The sequence below is a fragment of the Cervus canadensis genome, chromosome 4, assembly GCF_019320065.1.
Source record: "Cervus canadensis isolate Bull #8, Minnesota chromosome 4, ASM1932006v1, whole genome shotgun sequence".
Taxonomy (NCBI): domain Eukaryota; kingdom Metazoa; phylum Chordata; class Mammalia; order Artiodactyla; family Cervidae; genus Cervus; species Cervus canadensis.
This window is the reverse complement of record NC_057389.1, coordinates 25,884,138-25,904,015: the sequence shown is the minus strand read 5'-3', so window position 1 is coordinate 25,904,015 and position 19,878 is coordinate 25,884,138. Positions and strand designations below refer to the sequence as shown.

General features: G+C 38.2%; 1 protein-coding gene across 2 annotated transcripts in view; it reads right to left on the bottom strand.

Annotated features, from left to right (window-relative positions):
• The window catches only part of EDIL3 (EGF like repeats and discoidin domains 3), a 541,530-nt gene that overhangs the window by 299,739 nt on the left and 221,913 nt on the right, over positions 1 to 19,878 (bottom strand). The window lies entirely within an intron of this gene.

The window sequence follows — 19,878 nt, the reverse complement described above, 5'->3', positions numbered from 1 at the left end:
CTTCCTTAGAAGCTTGTTGTTTTATGACATGATCAGCTCTGTCATAGAACTAGAGAACCCCAAGAACCTTTCTCCTATGTGTCCACGGCTCTTCTTCCTCTCTTTGAAATGCAGCCATGCCTAATAAAATGTAACAAGTAAAAGAGATTTTGTATTCCATTGTATTCCTCAATTCTTTCCATAACAAGCATGTTAATCATCTTCACATTTATTTCTACAAAGCTAATAGTCCTTCCCCAAGAATGTATCAGGAAGAATGAGTGTCCCTTTTCTGAAGGAGTTCTAGGGCATTAGTGAAATTTTTCCAGGATCCTACCATATTTTCTTATTTCATACTTTAATAGATTGATAGAAATCCTGAGGATGGTGACAAAGTTCTTCATGAGAACTGCATAAGATGTACTAATGGAGGTACCTGGGTGTTCAGGGGAAGATGGAGATGCCGTTAGGAAGATGAAAGGGTAGCCTCCACAGTGACATACCTGAAGGTGTCAGAAGCAACGCGCTAGACTTCTGATCACTATAGTAAAACAAAACAGGGTGTCCATAGAAAACATATGTAATCCTATCATGCGACTAAGGAAGAAGTTGAAATGTGTGGTTTAGCTACAAGATTAAGCTGGATCATCACCTGGAGGCTGTGTATTCAATAAATTAGAGCTAGCTGGAAGGGAAAGGGACTTATTGATATCCATGACAAATTAACTATTTACAGACTTTTTTGATTTCTCATCAAAGCTCCCCCCACACTACTATGTCAGTCATCCATCTCATGGCCTACTTTCCCACGGCCATTTGTACTTCCCATACTCCTCAGAAAATTGTTTTATCTGTGCTTTTGAATTGTATTTGCCCTTACATTTACTGTAGGGTCTCTGGTATGTCAGGAGGAGTTACTAAAAAGTGGGCCATCTATAGTGGCAGGAAATCATTTAGCACAATTGGTACACTGGAAAAGCAATAGAAAATTCCTAATGCAAGGATGTGACTTCTAAGTTAGTGCTACCTTCCTTTTGTATAAGTAGAGAAATATTCTAAGAGAAAGAAAGTAAAACCCTAGATATTTAACCACATATGATCTCATAATAGAAATATGTCTAAGAGTACGGTCTATATATTGATGAGTCCTGGCTCCAGCTCTATTAAGTATGCTGTGTTGTAACAAGTTTGAAGGAACAAGTCTCCTGCAAGTCCCACCACCCCTCCACAATAATATCTCCTTATTTCCATACAGTGGCACTGCGTTTGGTCTCGTCTAGTATGCCAAGGCATTAGGATTGTGAAAGTTCATTGAGGCCAGAGACCACATTAGCTTATTATATTTTGAAATATGGCCAACACCTATAGCCAGGTCTGGAGCACTCCCCACAATCCCAAACTTCCAGATTCTGTCTCTGAAATATGTCCATCATTCTCCTCACCATCTCCCTCCACCTTACCACCTACCTGTGGCATACCCTGTCCCTTGCCCTGGGAAGATTCTTTGTTCTTGCACTCTTCATCACCTTCCACCAAAGCCTGCCCATTGTTCATAGTTTGAACTCTCTGCTGACTGAATGGATACATTTGAGGAATTGAATTTAGGGGCTGCAGACAGCCTTCAATGAAGCTTCTTAAGCTCCATAGAGGGAATATGGACTGCCTTGTGTCTAAATTGAATGTTATTAGCAGTTTAAGTCCTGTCACCTGGGCTATTGGCAAGATGAACATTCTCTCTCTGAAACTGCACAAAGGAGTTTTAGATGACTTTGCTTTCAATGTACATTTCTTCAACAGTGTCCTCTACCTGGAAGCAACTGATGTTTGAATATTCCAAATATTCTCAGTTGAACCTGTGTTAAGCCTGTTGTGCTGCAGTTCAGAATCTGTCTGTTAGGCCTGGCTAAGAAGAAAGTTTAAGCGGTCTTCATGGCATGATTTCTGGACTAAAGTCCAGACTTAAAGTTTACACTCTATTAATATTTGAGATGTGCCCCTGGTATGGCTGTAAATGCTAACAGTGAGATATCCTGGAGCTGTGATTTTTGCTGGTCATAATGGCCCTTCTTGGGGTTGAGGACCATGTACATCTCCATGGGTCAAAGCCATTCAGTTTGGACGGGATGGTATACTTTTTTTTTTTTTTTTTCCCTCCAGTTATATAGTTTGGAGGCTAAAATGGTGGTCTCTTGGGCTGCTCAGAAGTCCAGAGGGGGAGGAGCCAAGATGGCGGAGGAGTAGGACGGGGAGACCACTTTCTCTCCTACAAATTCATCAAAAGAATAACTGAATGCAGAGCAAACCTCACAAAACAACTTCTGATCGCTAGCTGAGGTCATCAGGCGCCCAGAAAAGCAGACCATTGTCTTCGAAAGGAGGTAGGACAAAATATAAAAGATAAAAAGTGAGACAAAAGAGCTAAGGACGGAGACCCGTCCCGGGAAGGGAGTCTTAGGCGGCCTTGCTTGGGCTAGGGTCCGGGCCTGAGTGCCCTGAGGACAATCGGAGGGAGCTTCTGTGAGTTGCCAACTTGAACTGTGGGAGACCAAAAGAGAGAAAATTAACCGGCCGGAACACACTGTCGGCTGTTCGCAGAACAAAGGGACGGAGAAAGTCCCAAGAAGAGGTCGCAGGCTGCGGACCCGCCCAGCCCCGGCGGAGGCAGGAGGCAGGGGGGAGGGGAAGGTCGCGGCGAGACACAGGGCGCAGGCACCCGACCGGCGCGGGCGGGGACTGGGGCTGGGGACGCAGAGGGCGGAAGGCGCGCGCGCACCCGACTGGCGTCAGCGGAAACTGAGACTGGGTCCGCGGAAGGGAGTGAGTGTGCCACACCTGGGGATAGTGCGCCCATCAAGCCCCTCGCTGCCTGGACCGCTCTGACGGGGAAGGCACAGAGAGCAGGCGCAGCTTTTCCTTCCCCGCTTTTGTGTAACACCCGAGGGCTGGAACCTAGCGCAGCGCGGGGCGCGCTCCATATAGAACAGCCGGGAGCCTGAGCAGCGCAGAGGGAGAAAGCAGCGTCCGCCCCCGCAGGGCCAGCCCCTCCCGCAGCGCCAGCCCCGCCCCGCAGCGCCAGCCCATCCCCGCAGCGTCAGCCCTCCCAGCAGCGCAACGGAACTAGCTAACTGAATAAGAGTCCACCTCCGCCCGCCTGTGTCAGGGCGGAAATGAGGCTCTGAAGAGACCGGCAAACAGAAGCCAAATGAACAAAGGGAACCGCTTCAGAAGGGACTGGTGCAACAGATTAAAATCCCTGTAGAAAACACCGACTTCAGCGGAAGGGCCCTGTAGATATCGAGAAGTGTAAGCTGGAACGAGGAGCTATCTGAAACTGAGCCGAACCCACACTGACCGCAGCAGCTCCAGAGAAACTCCTAGATATATTTTTACTTTTTTTTTTCTAAGTAAGGAAAAAAAAAAAAAAAAATTTTTTCTTTTTATATTTTTTCTTTTTTCTCTTTTATTTTCCTTTAAAATTCCCTATTACTCCCCCATTACTCCTTAACTTTCATTTACATAGATTTTTACGATTTTTTTAATTAGGGGAAAAAAAATTTTTTTTTTCTTTCTCTCTTTTTTCTTTTTCTTTTTTTTCTTTTTCTTTTTTTTCCTTTCCGTTTTCTCTTTTATTTTCTATTTTTCTTTTTCTCTTATTTCTTTTAAAGTCCTCTAGTACTCCTCTACTACTCTTCATTTTCATTTTCACTACACTATAACCTTACCAAAAAAAAAAAAAGAGAAGCCCTATCTTTAAACCGAAGATTATTCTCTCCCAATCTTGACTCTCTGTTTTCTACCTCAGAACACCTCTATTTCCTCCTTTCCCCTTCTCTTCCAAATCCAATTCTGTGAATCCTTGTAGGTGTCTGAGATACGGAGAACACTCTGGGAACAGACAGCTGCGTAGATCTGTCTCTCTCCTCTTGAGTCCCCCCTTTTCTCCTCCTGCTCATCTCTATCTCCCTCCTCCCTTTTCTCCTGTTCATGTAACTCTGTGAACCTCTCTGGGTGTCCCTAACAGGGGAGAATCTTTTCGCCATTAACCTAGAAGTTTTATTATCAGTGCTGTATAGTTGGAGAAGTCCTGAGACTACAGGAAGAATAAAACTGAAATCCAGAGGCAGGAAACTTAAGCCCAAAACCTGAGAACACCAGAAAACTCCTGACTACATGGAACTTTAAGCAATAAGTGACCGTCCAAAAGCCTCCATACCTACACTGAAACCAACCACCACCCAAGAGCCAGTAAGTTTTAGAGCAAGACATACCACGCAAATTCTCCAGCAACACAGGAACATAGCCCCGAATGTCAACATACAGGCTGCCCAAGGTGACACCTAACACATAGACCCATCTCAAAACTCATTACTGGGCACTCCATTGCTCTCCAAGAAGAAGAAATCAAGTTCAACGCACCAGTACACTGACGCAAGCTTCCCTAACCGGGAAACCTTGACAAGCCAATCGTCTAACCCCACCCACTGGGTAAATCCTCCACAATAAAAAGGAACCACAGACCTCCAGAATACAGAAAGTCCACTACAGGCACAGCAATCTAAACAAGATGAAAAGGCAAAGAAATACCCAACAGGTAAAGGAACATGAAAAATGCCCACCAAGTCAAACAAAAGAGGAGGAGATAGGGAATCTACCTGAAAAAGCATTTAGAATAATGATAATAAAAATGATCCAAAATCTTGAAAACAAAATGGAGTTACAGATAAATAGCCTGGAAACAAAAATTGAAAAGATACAAGAATTGTTTAATAAAGACCTAGAAGAAATAAAAAAGAGTCAATTAAAAATGAACAATGCAATGAATGAGATCAAAAACACTTTGGAGGGAACCAAGAGTAGAATAACGGAGGCAGAAGATAGGATAAGTGAGGTAGAAGATAAAATGGTGGAAATAAATGAAGCAGAGAGGAAAAAAGAAAAAAGGATCAAAAGAAATGAGGACAACCTCAGGGACCTCTGGGACACTGTGAAACGCCCCAACATTCGAATCATAGGAGTTCCAGAAGAAGAAGACAAAAAGAAAGGCCATGAGAAAATACTCGAGGAGATAATAGCTGAAAACTTCCCTAAAATGGGGAAGGAAATAGCCACTCAAGTCCAAGAAACCCAGAGAGTCCCAAACAGGATAAACCCAAGGCGAAACACCCCAAGACACATATTAATCAAACTAACAAAGATCAAACACAAAGAACAAATATTAAAAGCAGCAAGGGAAAAACAACAAATAACACACAAAGGGATTCCCATAAGGATAACAGCTGACCTATCAATAGAAACCCTCCAGGCCAGAAGGGAATGGCAGGACGTCCTGAAAGTAATGAAAGAGAATAACCTACAACCTAGATTACTGTATCCAGCAAGGATCTCATTCAGATATGAAGGAGAACTCAAAAGCTTTACGGATAAGCAAAAGCTGAGAGAATTCAGCACCACCAAACCAGCTCTTCAACAAATGCTAAAGGATCTTCTCTAGACAGGAAATGCAGAAAGGTTGTATAAACGTGAACCCAAAACAACAAAGTAAATGGCAACGGGACCACACCTATCAATAATTACCTTAAATGTAAATGGGTTGAATGCCCCAACCAAAAGACAAAGATTGGCTGAATGGATACAAAAACAAGACCCCTATATATGCTGTCTACAGGAGACCCATCTCAAAACAAGAGACACATACAGACTAAAAGTGAAGGGCTGGAAAAAAATATTTCATGCAAATGGAGACCAAAAGAAAGCAGGAGTCGCAATACTCATATCAGATAAAATAGACTTTCAAATAAAGGATGTGAAAAGAGACAAAGAAGGACACTACATAATGATCAAAGGATCAATCCAAGAAGAAGATATAACAATTATAAATATATATGCACCCAACATAGGAGCACCGCAATATGTACGGCAAACACTAACGAGTATGAAAGAGGAAATTAATAGCAACACAATAATAGTGGGAGACTTTAATACCCCACTCACAACTATGGATAGATCAACTAAACAGAAAATTAATAAGGAAACACAAACTTTAAATGACACAATGGACCAGCTAGACCTAATTGATATCTATAGGACATTTCACCCCAAAACAATCAACTTCACCTTTTTCTCAAGTGCACACGGAACCTTCTCCAGAATAGATCACATCCTGGGCCATAAATCTAGTCTTGGTAAATTCAAAAAATTGAAATCATTCCAGTCATCTTTTCTGACCACAGTGCAGTAAGATTAGATCTCAATTACAGGAAAAAAATTGTTAAAAACTCAAACATATGGAGGCTAATACACGCTCTGAATAACCAACAAATCAATGAAGAAATCAAAAGAAATAAAAAAAAAAAAAAAAAAATAGTTTAGGAAAAATGAATGAAAATGAAAAACACAACAACCAAAAACCTAGGACACTTGTAAAGGCAGTGCTAAGGGGAGTTCATAGCATTACAGGCTTACATTCAAGAAACAAAAAGAAAGCCAAATAAATAACCTAATCTACACCTAAAAGCAATTAGAGAAGGAAGAAATTGAAGAAACCCCAGGGTTAGCACAGAAGGAAAGAAATCTTAAAAATCAGGGCAGAAATAAATGCAATAGAACTAAAGAAGACCATAGCAAAAATACAAAGCTAAAAGCTGGTTTTTTGAAAAAATAAACAAAATTGGACAACCATTAGCAAGACTCATTAAGAAACAAAGAAGAGAGAACCAAGATTAAACAAAATTAAATGGAGAGATCACAACAGACCACACTGAAATACAAAGGATCATAAGAGACTACTACCAGCAGCTCTATGCCAATAAAATGGACAACTTGGATGAAATGGACAAACTCTTAGAAAAGTATAACTTTCCAAAACTGAACCAGGAAGAAATAGAAGATCTTAACAGACCCATCACAAGCAAGGAAATCGAAACTGTCATCAAAATCTTCCAGCAAACAAAAGCCCAGGACCAGATGGCTTCACAGCTGAATTCTACCAAAAATTTAGAGAAGAGCTAACACCTATCTTACTCAAACTCTTCCAGAAAATTGCAGAAGAAGGTAAACTTCCAAACTCATTCTATGAGGCCACCATCACCCTAATTCCAAAACCAGACAAAGATGCCACAAAAAAAGAAAACTACAGGCCAATATCACTGATGAACATAGATGCAAAAAATCCTTAACAAAATTCTAGCAAACAGAATCCAACAACATATTAAAAAAATCATACACCACGACCAAGTGGCTTTATCCCAGGAATGCAAGGATTCTTTAATATCTGCAAATCAAATCAATGTAATACACCACATTAACAAATTGAAAGATAAAATCCATATGATTATCTCAATAGATGCAGAGAAAGCCTTTGACAAAATTCAACACTCATTTATGATTAAAACTCTCCAGAAAGCAGGAATAGAAGGAACATACCTCAACATAATAAAAGCTATATATGACAAACCCACAGCAAGCATCACCCTCAATGGTGAAAAATTGAAAGCATTTCCCCTGAAATCAGGAACAAGACAAGGGTGCCCACTCTCACCACTACTATTCAACATAGTGTTGGAAGTTTTGGCCACAGCAATCAGAGCAGAAAAAGAAGTAAAAGGAATCCAGATAGGAAAAGAAGAAGTGAAACTCTCACTGTTTGCAGATGACATGATCCTCTACATAGAAAACCCTAAAGACTCTACCAGAAAATTACTAGAGCTAATCAATGAATATAGTAAAGTTGCAGGATATAAAATTAACACACAGAAATCCCTTGCATTCCTATATACTAACAATGAAAAAACAGAAAGAGAAATTAAGGAAACAATACCATTCACCATTGCAACAAAAAGAATAAAATATTTAGGAGTATATCTACCTAAAGAAACAAAGGACCTATACATAGAAAACTATAAAACACTGATGAAAGAAATCAAAGAGGACACAAACAGATGGAGAAACATTCACAACTTCTTCTCCACCCTCACAAACTGATGTCCTGCTTATTATGGCAATCCCAGCCTCACTCTTTGTATGGTTTAGAGTTTTGTTGCCTAAATACACATTCGTAAATAGTACCATTTATTTTTACCTTATCTTGTATTTGAAATTTATATTAAAAAAAAGAAATCATTCAATATGTGCGCTTTTGTTTGAGGCTTCATTCACAATGGTTCTGTAGGTAGCTGCAGTGAGTTCATTTTCACTGCTTTATGATATTTCACTGTAAAATATATGACAATGCATTTTACCTTTTTATTGTTAATTGCACTTATGTTGTTAAAAATAAAGCATCCATGAGTGCCCTTGTACATAAGTGTATTGAACTTTCTCTGGGTATACCCAGGAATGAAATGGCTGAGTCATTTATATATTTTAGTAGATAATGCCGAATTGGTTTTTAAGTGGTTGCACCAACTTGCACTTCTACCAGCAACTTAATTCATAATATTTTTGAGGATACAGTACACATGAAACTTGCAGTCAATCATTTATTTCATATACACGTTGTAAGTAGAAGGGCTTAATACCAATATATCATTTTAAGATATTTTTATCAAGAGATTTTTTTTAAGGGAGTAAATTAAAACTTTCAACTCACCAGGCTGAATTATTTTTCTCTTCAATGACCATGATTTTTTTTTTCATTTATTTTTATTAGTTGGAGGCTAATTACTTTACAATATTGTAGTGGTTTTTGCCATACATTGACATGAATCAGCCATGCATTTACATGTGTTCCCCATCCCGATCCCGCCTCTCACCTCCCTCCCCATCCCATCCCTCTGGGTCATCCCAGTGCACCAGCCCTGAGCACTTGTCTCATGCGTCCAACCTGGACTGGCGATCTGTTTCACACTTGATAATATATATGTTTCAATGCTATTCTCTCAGATCATCCCACCCTTGCCTTCTCCCATAGAGTCCAAAAGTCTGTTCTATACATCTGTGTCTCTTTTTCTGTCTTGCATATAGGGTTATCGTTACCATTTTTCTAAATTCCATATATATGCGTTAGTATACTGTATTGGTGTTTATCTTTCTGGCTTACTTCACTCTGTATAATGGGCTCCAGTTTCATCCATCTCATTAGAACTGATTCAAATGTATTCTTTTTAATGGCTGAGTAATATTCCATTGTGTATATGTACCATAGCTTTCTTATCCATTCGTCTGCTTATGGGCATCTAGGTTGCTTCCATGTCCTGCTTATTATAAACAGTGCTGTGATGAACATTGGGGTACACGTGTCTCTTTCAGTTAATGACCATGATTTTTTTTAAACACTGACAGTAACTTATACTAAAAATGAAGAAGCACTGAAAGTATATCAGCCATATCACAATTAAATAACAGGCAGTGATACACAGTTACATTTTGTATATAAAGAAAAATAATTTCACTTAATTCTAGAATAATTTCTTAAAAATAACTATAAATCAGTCTCAGCTACAGATATAGGTAGACTCAGGTAATAAAATAAAATAAGAATAAAATAAGAATTCTGACTTTTACATTTTAATATCTTTGAAATTTTATATCATAGGCATAGTTAAAAATAATGAATTCTATTATACTTTAAAGTTGCTCTAAGGATTAAGTGATGTAATTTATGGGAAAAATATCAACTTTAAGGACCAAAACCCAACAGTCTACAGTATTATAATATGGGCTAATTGATATTTATACCATTCGGTTGAATGTTTATTTATCATGTTGCTGGATAAAAAACATAGGTATATTTTTAATGAGACTTTCTGTACCTAGATACTTCTACTTTTGGGGTTATTATCAGGGTAAATAAATGGGTAGCAATTTCAAAAATGTTCTACAGAAGAGCGGCCCTGCCCTGGAAAGGCATGAAAGACAGTATTTATCCCCACAACTGCAAAGCCCAAAGGAATTTTGATCCACTGAATGGGGCAATTTAACATACACCCTCAGTATACTTCTTTCTAAAATGGTGCCATTTACTACTTTTAAAACTAATACATTGACTCTCCATACATTAGGTCTAAGAGATCACTGAGCTCTATATCTGATAGACATACGTTACAGCTGGTAGAAAATATTACTTTCAAAATTCTTAGGCATTTCAGTTTCCATCAGAGTAAAACAGCTGGGTGGCTAGATTACCTCAATTCCAGGATCTCAACTGCATAATTATAGGACGTTTCCTGGCTTCCTGGCAGAGCTGGAGGCAACATAACATGGGCCACGCTCAAGGCCACCATGGAAGTCTTTGCCTCAGCAGTTGACTCACTCCTCAATGCCAAGTGTGCCTACAAGCCGCTAATCTTTATATTTTATTTTTTCTCCCATATTTATTGTTAAGGATGCCAAATCAGCTAATTTTCTTCATTAAAAGTGATAACATACTGGGATTCAAGAGAAATCTTGCTTCTGGCCAAGGCAGAGTATCAGAATGAGAAGTGCCCCCCTGCCTGAAACAACCAAAAAATAAAACAGACAATACATATGAGACAACATTTTTCAAGACACTTGACATTAGGAGAGAAAGGGGAGTAACAAACCAGGCGAGTTCTGCAGCTGCCCAAGTTGACTGTCCTAGGAGAGATTCCAAGCCAAGGCACACTGAGGAAGAATCCAGGTGGATCCTGGCCAACTCCATGAATTAAAAAGCAGAAGATAAGAGTCTGGAGGGCCCAGGAGGCTGCAGTTTGCAGAACAAAGTGGCTGCAAAGAGACAGCCCGCAGGGACCTTGAGAAATGTCCAGAACACTGCAGTGCTCCCTCAGCAGTTCACGAGCGTGGAGCAACCCACGCACGTGAAGAAAACACTGAGGAAGGAACCATCCAAATGGCCCAGCATGTGTGTGCGCTCCGTCACTCAGCCATGTCAGACTTTGCGACCCCATGGACTGTAGCCCACCAGGCTCCCCTGTCCACGGGATTCTCCAGGCAAGAATATTGGACTGGGTTGCCATTTCCTTCTCCAGGGGATCTTTCTGCCTCAGGATCAAACCCACATCTCTTAAATCTCCTGCACTGGCAGGAGGAATTTTTACCACCTGGACCAGAGGGAGCAATACTTGAGGATAACACTGGCCAGGGAAACTGCCAGTTCCCTCCAATTAGACTGGAAAACAAATTAATTCCTGGGTCCCTGTGCAGAGGGGCACTGAGTTAATTACGCCTGCATTAAACATCTTACTGGTCTCACCTAACAAATTTCAGAAGACCCAGAAGAATCAAACCATTTTCAAGTAATTTAACCTTATTTATGAAAGCTCAAGAAGATGTATAGGAATACAGAATATCTAGCAGTCAATATGGGAAAATTCATGTTGGGAATCCAGTCAGGGTTAACAAACATGTGAAAAAGTAGGTAACAAGCCAGATATTAGAATTATCAGACAAGGATATTAAAGCTGTTATAACTGTGCTACATATATTGGAAATGTTAAGTACAGACATGGAAAATATAAAAAGAGACCCAAATTGAACTTCTAGAGATGAAAACTACAACGTGAGATGAAAAATACACTAGATGGAAATAAAGCAAATTAGATATTGCAGAGGAAAAGATCAGTAAATATTTAAGATATAATAGAAACTATACAGAATAAAATACAGACAGGAAAAGAACCTGGACATCATGAGTTGTGGGACACACACAAATAGGTAACCTAAAATAAATGTAATTGGAATCCCTGAAAAGAATGGGCAGAAAAATGTTTGAATATATAATTTTTCCAAATATGATGAAAACTATATCTGCAGATCCAGACACCAGAAATGCCAAACACCAGAAATATGAGGAAAACTAGACAAAGACTCAACATGATTACAAAAGATGTAAAAGTAATTCTGTAGATGTCATCTTTTCAGGATATAATTTTGGAACAACTATTTAAATAAGTACGTGACAATTACAAACAGATAAACAAAACAAATAGATCCATATCATACACTACATGCAAAAATTAATGCAAAATGAATTATAGACTTTAGAATAAAGCCTAAACCTCTAAAAAATCATAGAAGAAAGTCTCTTGGGATTCAATTTTAAGCAAAGATTTCTTAGACATAACATCAAAAGTATGAGCCACCAACATTGATAAATTGTACTTGAACAAAAATTATAAAGGTGCATTTTTCAAAATCAATTTTAAGAAATAAGCCACAGATTGGGAGAATATATTTGCAAATCTAACATCTGATAAAGTGCTTGTATGCAGAAAATATAAAGAACTCTCAAGACTCAATAGTAAGAAAACAAATGACAAAAAATGGACAAAAGATTTCAACTTCAGAAAAAAAAATATATGAATGGAAAAACATATAAGATGCTTGACATCATGTGTCAATAGAGAAATCCAAATTAAAACCAAAAATGTATGACTACACAATTTTTACAATGACTAAAATGAAAAAGACTGACCATAACAAGTATTAATGAATATATACAGAAATTGAACGCTTATTTACTGCTGGTCAGAATGTAAAATAATACAATCAGTTGGGAAAATAGTTTGACAGTTTCTGCAATATTTAAACATGTATTTACCATATGGTCCAGTCAGTCCTCTCCTAGATATTGACCCAAGATAAGTAAAAAGTCATGTCCAAATGAAGACATGCATGAATACTCACAGTTGCTTTATTTGTAATAGCCAAAAATTAGAAACAACCCAATGCCCATTAATAAGTGAACAGCTCAAACGATTATAGTTTATAGCCATACAATTGAGAACTACTCAGTAATAGAGAAGAATGAACCACTGACAAAAGCAATAACATGAAAGGTTCTCAAAATAATTATGATGAGTGAAAGAAGACAATCCAAAAAGTACGTTTATTTTTGACTCTATATAACTTTCTAGAAATGCAATCTAATCTATAGAGACAGAAAGAAAATCAGTAGTTCTCTGGGATGAAACTGGAAGGACAGATGGGAAGGATTATAATGGAGAGGGAGAAACTTCTGAAGGTAATGGAAGTATTCAAAATCTTCACTAAGATGGTTGTTTCACTGGAAATAGAACCCCACTGATAGGCATGCACATTGAGGAAATCAGAATTGAAAGAGACACATGTATCCCAGTGTTCACTGCAGCACTCTTTACAACAGCTAGGACATGGAAGTAACCTAGATGTCCATTGGCAGATGAATGGATAAGGAAGTTGTGGTACATATACACAGTGGAATATTACTCAGCTATGAAAAGTGATCCATTTGAGTCAGTTCTAAAGAGGTGGGTAAAACTGGAGTCTATTATACAGAGGAAGTAGGTCAGAAACAGAAACACCAATACAGTGTATTAACACAAATATATGGACTTTAGAAAGATGGTAACGAAGATCCTATATGCAAGTAAGCAAAAGAGACACAGATGTAAAGAACAGACTTTTGGACTCTGTGGGAGAAGGTGAGGGTGGAGGGTGGGATTGATTTGAAAGAATAACACTGAAACATGTATATTACCATACATAAAACAGATGACCAGGGCAAGATCAATGCATGAAGCAGGGCACTCAAAGTTGGTGCTCTGGGACAACCCAGAGGGATGGGGTGGGGAAGGAGGTGGGTGGGGAGTTCAGGGTGGAGGGACACGTGTGCAACCATGGCTGATTTATAGCAACCTATGGCAAAAACCACCACAATACTGTAAAGTAATTATACTCCAATTAAATAAATTAATTTTAACAAGACGGTGGTTGCACAGATGCATATACATGTCAAAATGTATTACACTGTACATTTTAAATATGTGTATTTTATTGTATGGCAAGGATGCCTCAACAAAGATGTTGAAGACAGTGATTATGTCAATGTTCTTTCTATAATCCACTTATTTACCATCTGTGGGTTTAGTTGTACACAGACATATGCATCCATGCACACACACTGCATCACAACGACAGGCCCACAAAATTAATGAGGGACATCAGCCTTCTGAAATTCACATCAGAGATGGTTTGCTTTCTTTTACACTTACACTTCACACTGAGAGCCATGCAGCCCAAATGAAATGAGGCAGGCCTTATTGCGAAGACTGAGTAGTTTAATAAAACATACTAATAGAAGGAGCTGTATTCATAAAAATGACAAAAATACTAATTTTTTCACAGTAGTTCACCTCCTGCTTCGCAGGTTACTTTCATCACTCAAGAAAGGCTTTGCAGGAAGCCTTAAATGAAGATGAATGGGAAAAAAGTAACATAACTGCAAGATTTTCTATTGCTCATATATTTTTGGTTTCAGATTGGATTTATTTCTGATATGGCTGACTGTCAGAAAACTGAAGATCATTAAACTATAACTGAGGCTTCCCATACCTTCACTAATAGTTCTTATTTCCCAAAAATTTTTCTGCACTAAGTTTATAGAGTATATTGATGTGTATGTATCCCGGACTCTTAGGATCTATTTAAGAGGTTGCAATTTTCATAAAAAAGAATGAAATGCATTTCTTTAGTTTTCTTTGCTCCTATATGAGACGTATGACTTTAAACACACAGGTACACATGCATATTTAAAAGGTGACTTTTATTATTAATTCATTTTAATATACAGTAAGTTGGAAATCTCAGTGCTATTAATTACTTACTATGTAATTTCCCATTGTAAAAGTAAGCCTTCAGGGCAACAATTTTCATCATCTGCAGTGAACCTGATTAAAATAATTGGCTATTTCCATAACAACTGCTTTAACAAATGATCCTATGTCAAAGAGGACCTGGTCTGATTAGAAACTGCATTGTTGCATTATGCTATTATCAGATTAATGCAAATAGAGCTTCGCTCCTTTTAATAAAATCCAATGACTTGTGAATTGGGCTAAATATCAGTTAATAGTAAGCATAAGTATAATCCCATCTCCTTAATTTAGCTGTCTAATTTGGCCCTGAGTATAATAACTTGAATTTACACAGCAAAACGTACTTCCCCACCCTTGTTAAATCTTCTTCAGTGTTTCAGAGAATAAAGGAAGAGAAGTGAAGAGGAGAAGCTAAAGGCAAAGGAGATCAGGAAAGCTACATCCATCTGGATGCAGAGTTCCAAAGAATAGCAAGGAGAGATAAGAAAGCCTTCCTAAGTGATCAATGCAAAGAAATAGGAAATAGTAGAATGGGAAAGACTAGAGATCTCTCCAAGAAAACTAGAGATACCAAGGGAACATTTCATGCAAAGATGGGCAAAATAAAGTACAGAAATGGTATGGACCTAATAGAAGCAGAAGATATTAAGAAGACGTGGCAGGATGATGCAGAAGAACTATACAAAAAAGACCTTCATGGTCCAGATAATCACAATAGTGTGATCACTCACCTAGAGCCAGACATCCTGGAATGTGAAGTCAAGTGGGCCTCAGGAAGCATCACTACTAACAAAGCTAGTGGAGGTGATGGAATTTCAGTTGAGCTATTTCAAATCCTAAAAGATGTTGCTGCTGTGAAATGCTGCACCCAACATGCCAGCAAATCTGGAAAACTCAGCAGTGGCCACAGGACTGGAAAACGTCAGTTTTCATTCCAATTCCAAAGAAAGGCAATGCCAAAGAATATTTAAACTACCACACAATTGCACTCATCTCATATGCTAGCAAAGTAATGCTCAAAATTCTCCAAGCCAGGCTTCCACAGTACATGAACTCTGAATGTCGAGATGTTCGAGCTGGATAAAGAAAAGACAGAGGAACTGGAGATCAAATGGCCAACATCTGGTGGATCACAGAAGAAGCAAGAGAGTTTCAGAAATACATCTACTTCTACTTTATTGACTACACTAAAACCTTGACTGTGTGGATCACAACAAACTAGAAAATTTTTCAAGAGATGGGAATACCAAACCACCTTACCTGCCTCCTGAGAAATCTGTATGCAGGTCAAGAAGCAACAGTTAGAACCTGACATGGAACAATAGGTAGGTTCCAAATTGGGAAAGGAGTACGCCAAGGCTGTATATGGTCACTCTGCTTATTTAACTTATATGCAGAGTACATCATGAGAAACTCTGGGCTAGATGAAGCACAAGCTGGAATCAAGACTGCCGGGAGAAATATCAATAACCTCAGATATGCAGATGACACCACCCTTATGGCAGAAAGCGAAGAAGAACTAAAGAGCCTCTTGATGAAAGTGAAAGAGAAGAGTGAAAAACTTGGCTTAAAACTCAATATTCAAAAAACAAAGATCATGACATCGGGTCCCATCATTTCATGGCAGACAGATGGGTAAACAATGGAAACAGTGAGAGACTTTATTTTCTTGGGTTCCAAAATCACTGCAGATGGTGCCTGCAGTCATGAAATTAAAAGATGCTTGCTCCTCAGAAGTAACACTATAACAAACCTAGATAGCATATTAAAAAGCAGAGATATGGCTTTGCCGACAGAGGTCTGTCTAGTCAAAGCCATGGTTTTTTTCCAGCAGTTATGTATGGATGAGAAAGTTGGACCATAAAGAAAGCTGGGTGCTGAAGAATTGATGCTTTTGAACTCTGGTGTTGGGAAAGCCTCTTGAGAGTCCCTTGGATAGAAAGGATATTAAACCAGTCAATCCTAAAAGAAATCAGTCCTAAATATTCATTGGAAGGACTGATGCTGAATCTCCACATCTTTGGCCACCTGATGAGAAGAACTGGCTCATTGGAAAAGACCGTGAATCTGGGAAAGATTGAAGGCAGGAGAAGAAGGGACGACAGAGGATGAGATGGTTGGATGGCATCACTAACTCATGGACATAAGTTTGAGCAAGCTTCAGGAGCTGGTGACTGATAGAACAGCCTAGCGTGCTGCAGTGCATGGGGTCACAAACAGACATGACTAAGCAACTGAACTGAACTGATGCAGTTTGAATTAAAAGTACTTCAGAAATGAAGTTAATATTTTCCCAAAGTAGAATCCATCCACAACATACTATGATACTAAAGTGCTTTGATTAATTTATACAGAGGCAAATAACAATCAAAATCAATTGATGAATCCATTATACTGAATATACAAATGTATTTTTGAAATCTGTAGACCTCTTTATAAGTATTACCACTAAAATATACTAAATTCATATTTTAAAGAAACATAGAGGTTATTGTAATTACACATACTACACACTTATTGTTATCTTATTATGCAGTTATTTTTATTATACACATATATAATTTAATGGATGTATAATTTTTTAGTCTCTGGATTTTATCCTATCCAATTCATTATCATTAATAACTCATTTTACAAATGAGTAAATTATCTTCCAAAACTACTTCCTATTATTCTCTGTGCCTTTTGAATCTTCTTAATTACTTTCCTTCTTCTACTGATTACAGTTACAGTCTTTACCAGCATATTTAAACCTGCTATTTGTTCATAAACTTTAGACATCATTCTTAAGATCTTTTTTCCTTCCTGTAGAGTCTCACTATTTATTACACTACCAAAATTTTATTTCTGTTTTTGCAACACATTCTGTTCTATCATGGTAGGTGTGTCAGTGAATGAAAGCTACAGTTAAGTCTGTGTAACAATCACAAACCTCCATAGCACACAATATTTCCTCAACATCCAAGTGTCAGTGAGAGCCTGGGTGTCAGGAGAACTCAGGTGGGCTCCACAGAGGAGCTTGGCTTTGACCTAAAGATACTGCCGTGCTCAGCGCCTCACTGACATTTGTGCTCAAGTCTGCTCCCTTTGTGACCATTCTGAGATCCAAGCTAAAGGTATAGAAGCTATCTTTTGACCTCATCCATGTGACATCAGAAGTTCAAAAATAAAAGTGAAACATGCAAGACTTCTTAAGGCTCAGAAGTGGCTTGCTGGCATTTCCTTCATTCAATTGGTCAAACCAAGTCACATCTCCAAACTCAGTCAAGAAATGAGAGAAATATATTCCTCCTTCACAGGAAGATGCAAAGTTACATATGACAAAGGGTGAGGATATACGGAGGGAAGAAGAACAGCAGCAATTATATCATCTGTTGTACATTTATTCTCCAAAGTCTTGTGTATAATTAATTGTAAGAAATGGGAAATGAAGAGCATTTACACAATTGCACAACGATATAAATATAATTTACTATAGAATCAAGTAGAAGAATGTTACTGTTCTTTATCAAAAATATAACACATTATGGAGGATGTTCTAGCATCACAGACAAATGGACTTCCTTTGATACTTTCTATCAATTGTTTAATGTCATGTCACATTTAGGAGCTTCATATTAACAGTGTCTATTTTTCTTTCATATTTTTTTCTGTAATATTTGTTTTCTTTGTTGTGAGAAGTATAAAGTATATATATGTATAAAGTATATATATATGACTACAGTCTTTCTCTATTTTGACTAAAATGTATTCCCATGTTTCTTGCAGAGATTCTGGTGGGATCCTCTGATTTCTTGTTCTGAGTTGGGCTGCTTACTTTCTGGGGATGCTGCAAGCTCCTTCCTGGGGCTTCTTTTTCTTGCCCCCCTTTCCTTCCTCCTGTACTTCATGGGATGCTAATTTTCTTTCCACATTCACTTTTCATTGCCAACAACATCTTCAGGTAAGGACTTCCACAATGGCTTAGTGGTCAAGAATCTGCCTGCAATGCAGGAGATGTGGGTTCAATCCTTGGATCAGGAAGTTCCCCCGGAAGAGGAAATGGCAACCTGCTCCAGCATTCTTGCCTGGAAAATTCCATGGACAGAGACCGGAGGGCTACAGTCCATGGGGTCACAAAGAGTCAGACATGACCAAGCTACTGAGCATATCTTCAGGCAATGTTCATGAAAGGAGTAAGAAAAACATTATTTTGAGTCTTTGTCTTATTGTCCCCAAACCTATATAAAATATAGCTGGTAAGAGAAGTCTAAATTCAAATTCATGTATTCCTGGAAATGTAAAGGTACATTCATTCCTTCATTGAATTCTAACATAAACTGTTGCTGTCTGGGAAGTTTGAAGTCAATGAAATTTTTGCTTCTTTAGGGTTAGCATGTTACCTCTCTTAGGGATTTTGGGATTTTTTCTATATCCAAATTTCACTATAATTTATCTGGATATGTCTTGCTTTGTGTTCATTGCTTTGGTACTGATTAATTTGTTTCAATATGAAGTATTCTACATTTTTGCCTACAATTCCTCTATTTCCCCTGGATCAACAAAATTGGTCCTATGTTCAGTTTCTTAAGTTGACTCTCCATGTTTGCTGAATATAGATCTCATTTTTTAATTTCTTTATATTTTCATCTAAGCCTTGGAAGATTTCTCCAACTTTACTTTTCTTCTGTAATTTCTTCTAGTCTTATTTTTATATCCATTAACTCTTTCATTTTTGTTTTATGAAGATCATTTTATTCTTTATGTTTCTAATTAAGATGCATTAAAATGTTCTCTCTGATCCATGAATCATGCTTGCTTCATCTAGTACCAGTTATTCTATGTGTCCATTTTGGATCTTCTGTTTTGCATAGTTGACTTCAGTGATTGACTACTGTTCAGAATGAAAACTATGTTGATGAATATATTTAACTTGTATGGTTTCTTCAGTCTCTATAAGTTTACGTCCACCCAGTCTTCTCTCCTGCATGGTGGGACTGATTGGAAACTCTTACGACATGGAACGGAAGGGAGTAGGACCCAAGGTCCCCTCCATTTATAAAATGAAAAAGGTTTTATTCAGTGATAGCTACTTCCAAGTTTCCCCCAAGGAAACTGATTAAAAGTTTTTTGACTGTCAGACTCAGAAATCACGCTTTGTACACAGGGGACGGGAAATGAAAAGTTCGCTGGGGTTGCTGTCATAAGAGAGTTCTTAATAAATGAACCTTGTTCTGTCCACTCATTTCTCTGTACCAGATGACTCCCCTTGGCTCCTAGTTTGTACTCTTCCACTAAAAGAAAAATAGCCATTGACACTATTTCAGACTTTTTGAGATCAAGGATTTAGGTTCTTGGCTCCCTTCTC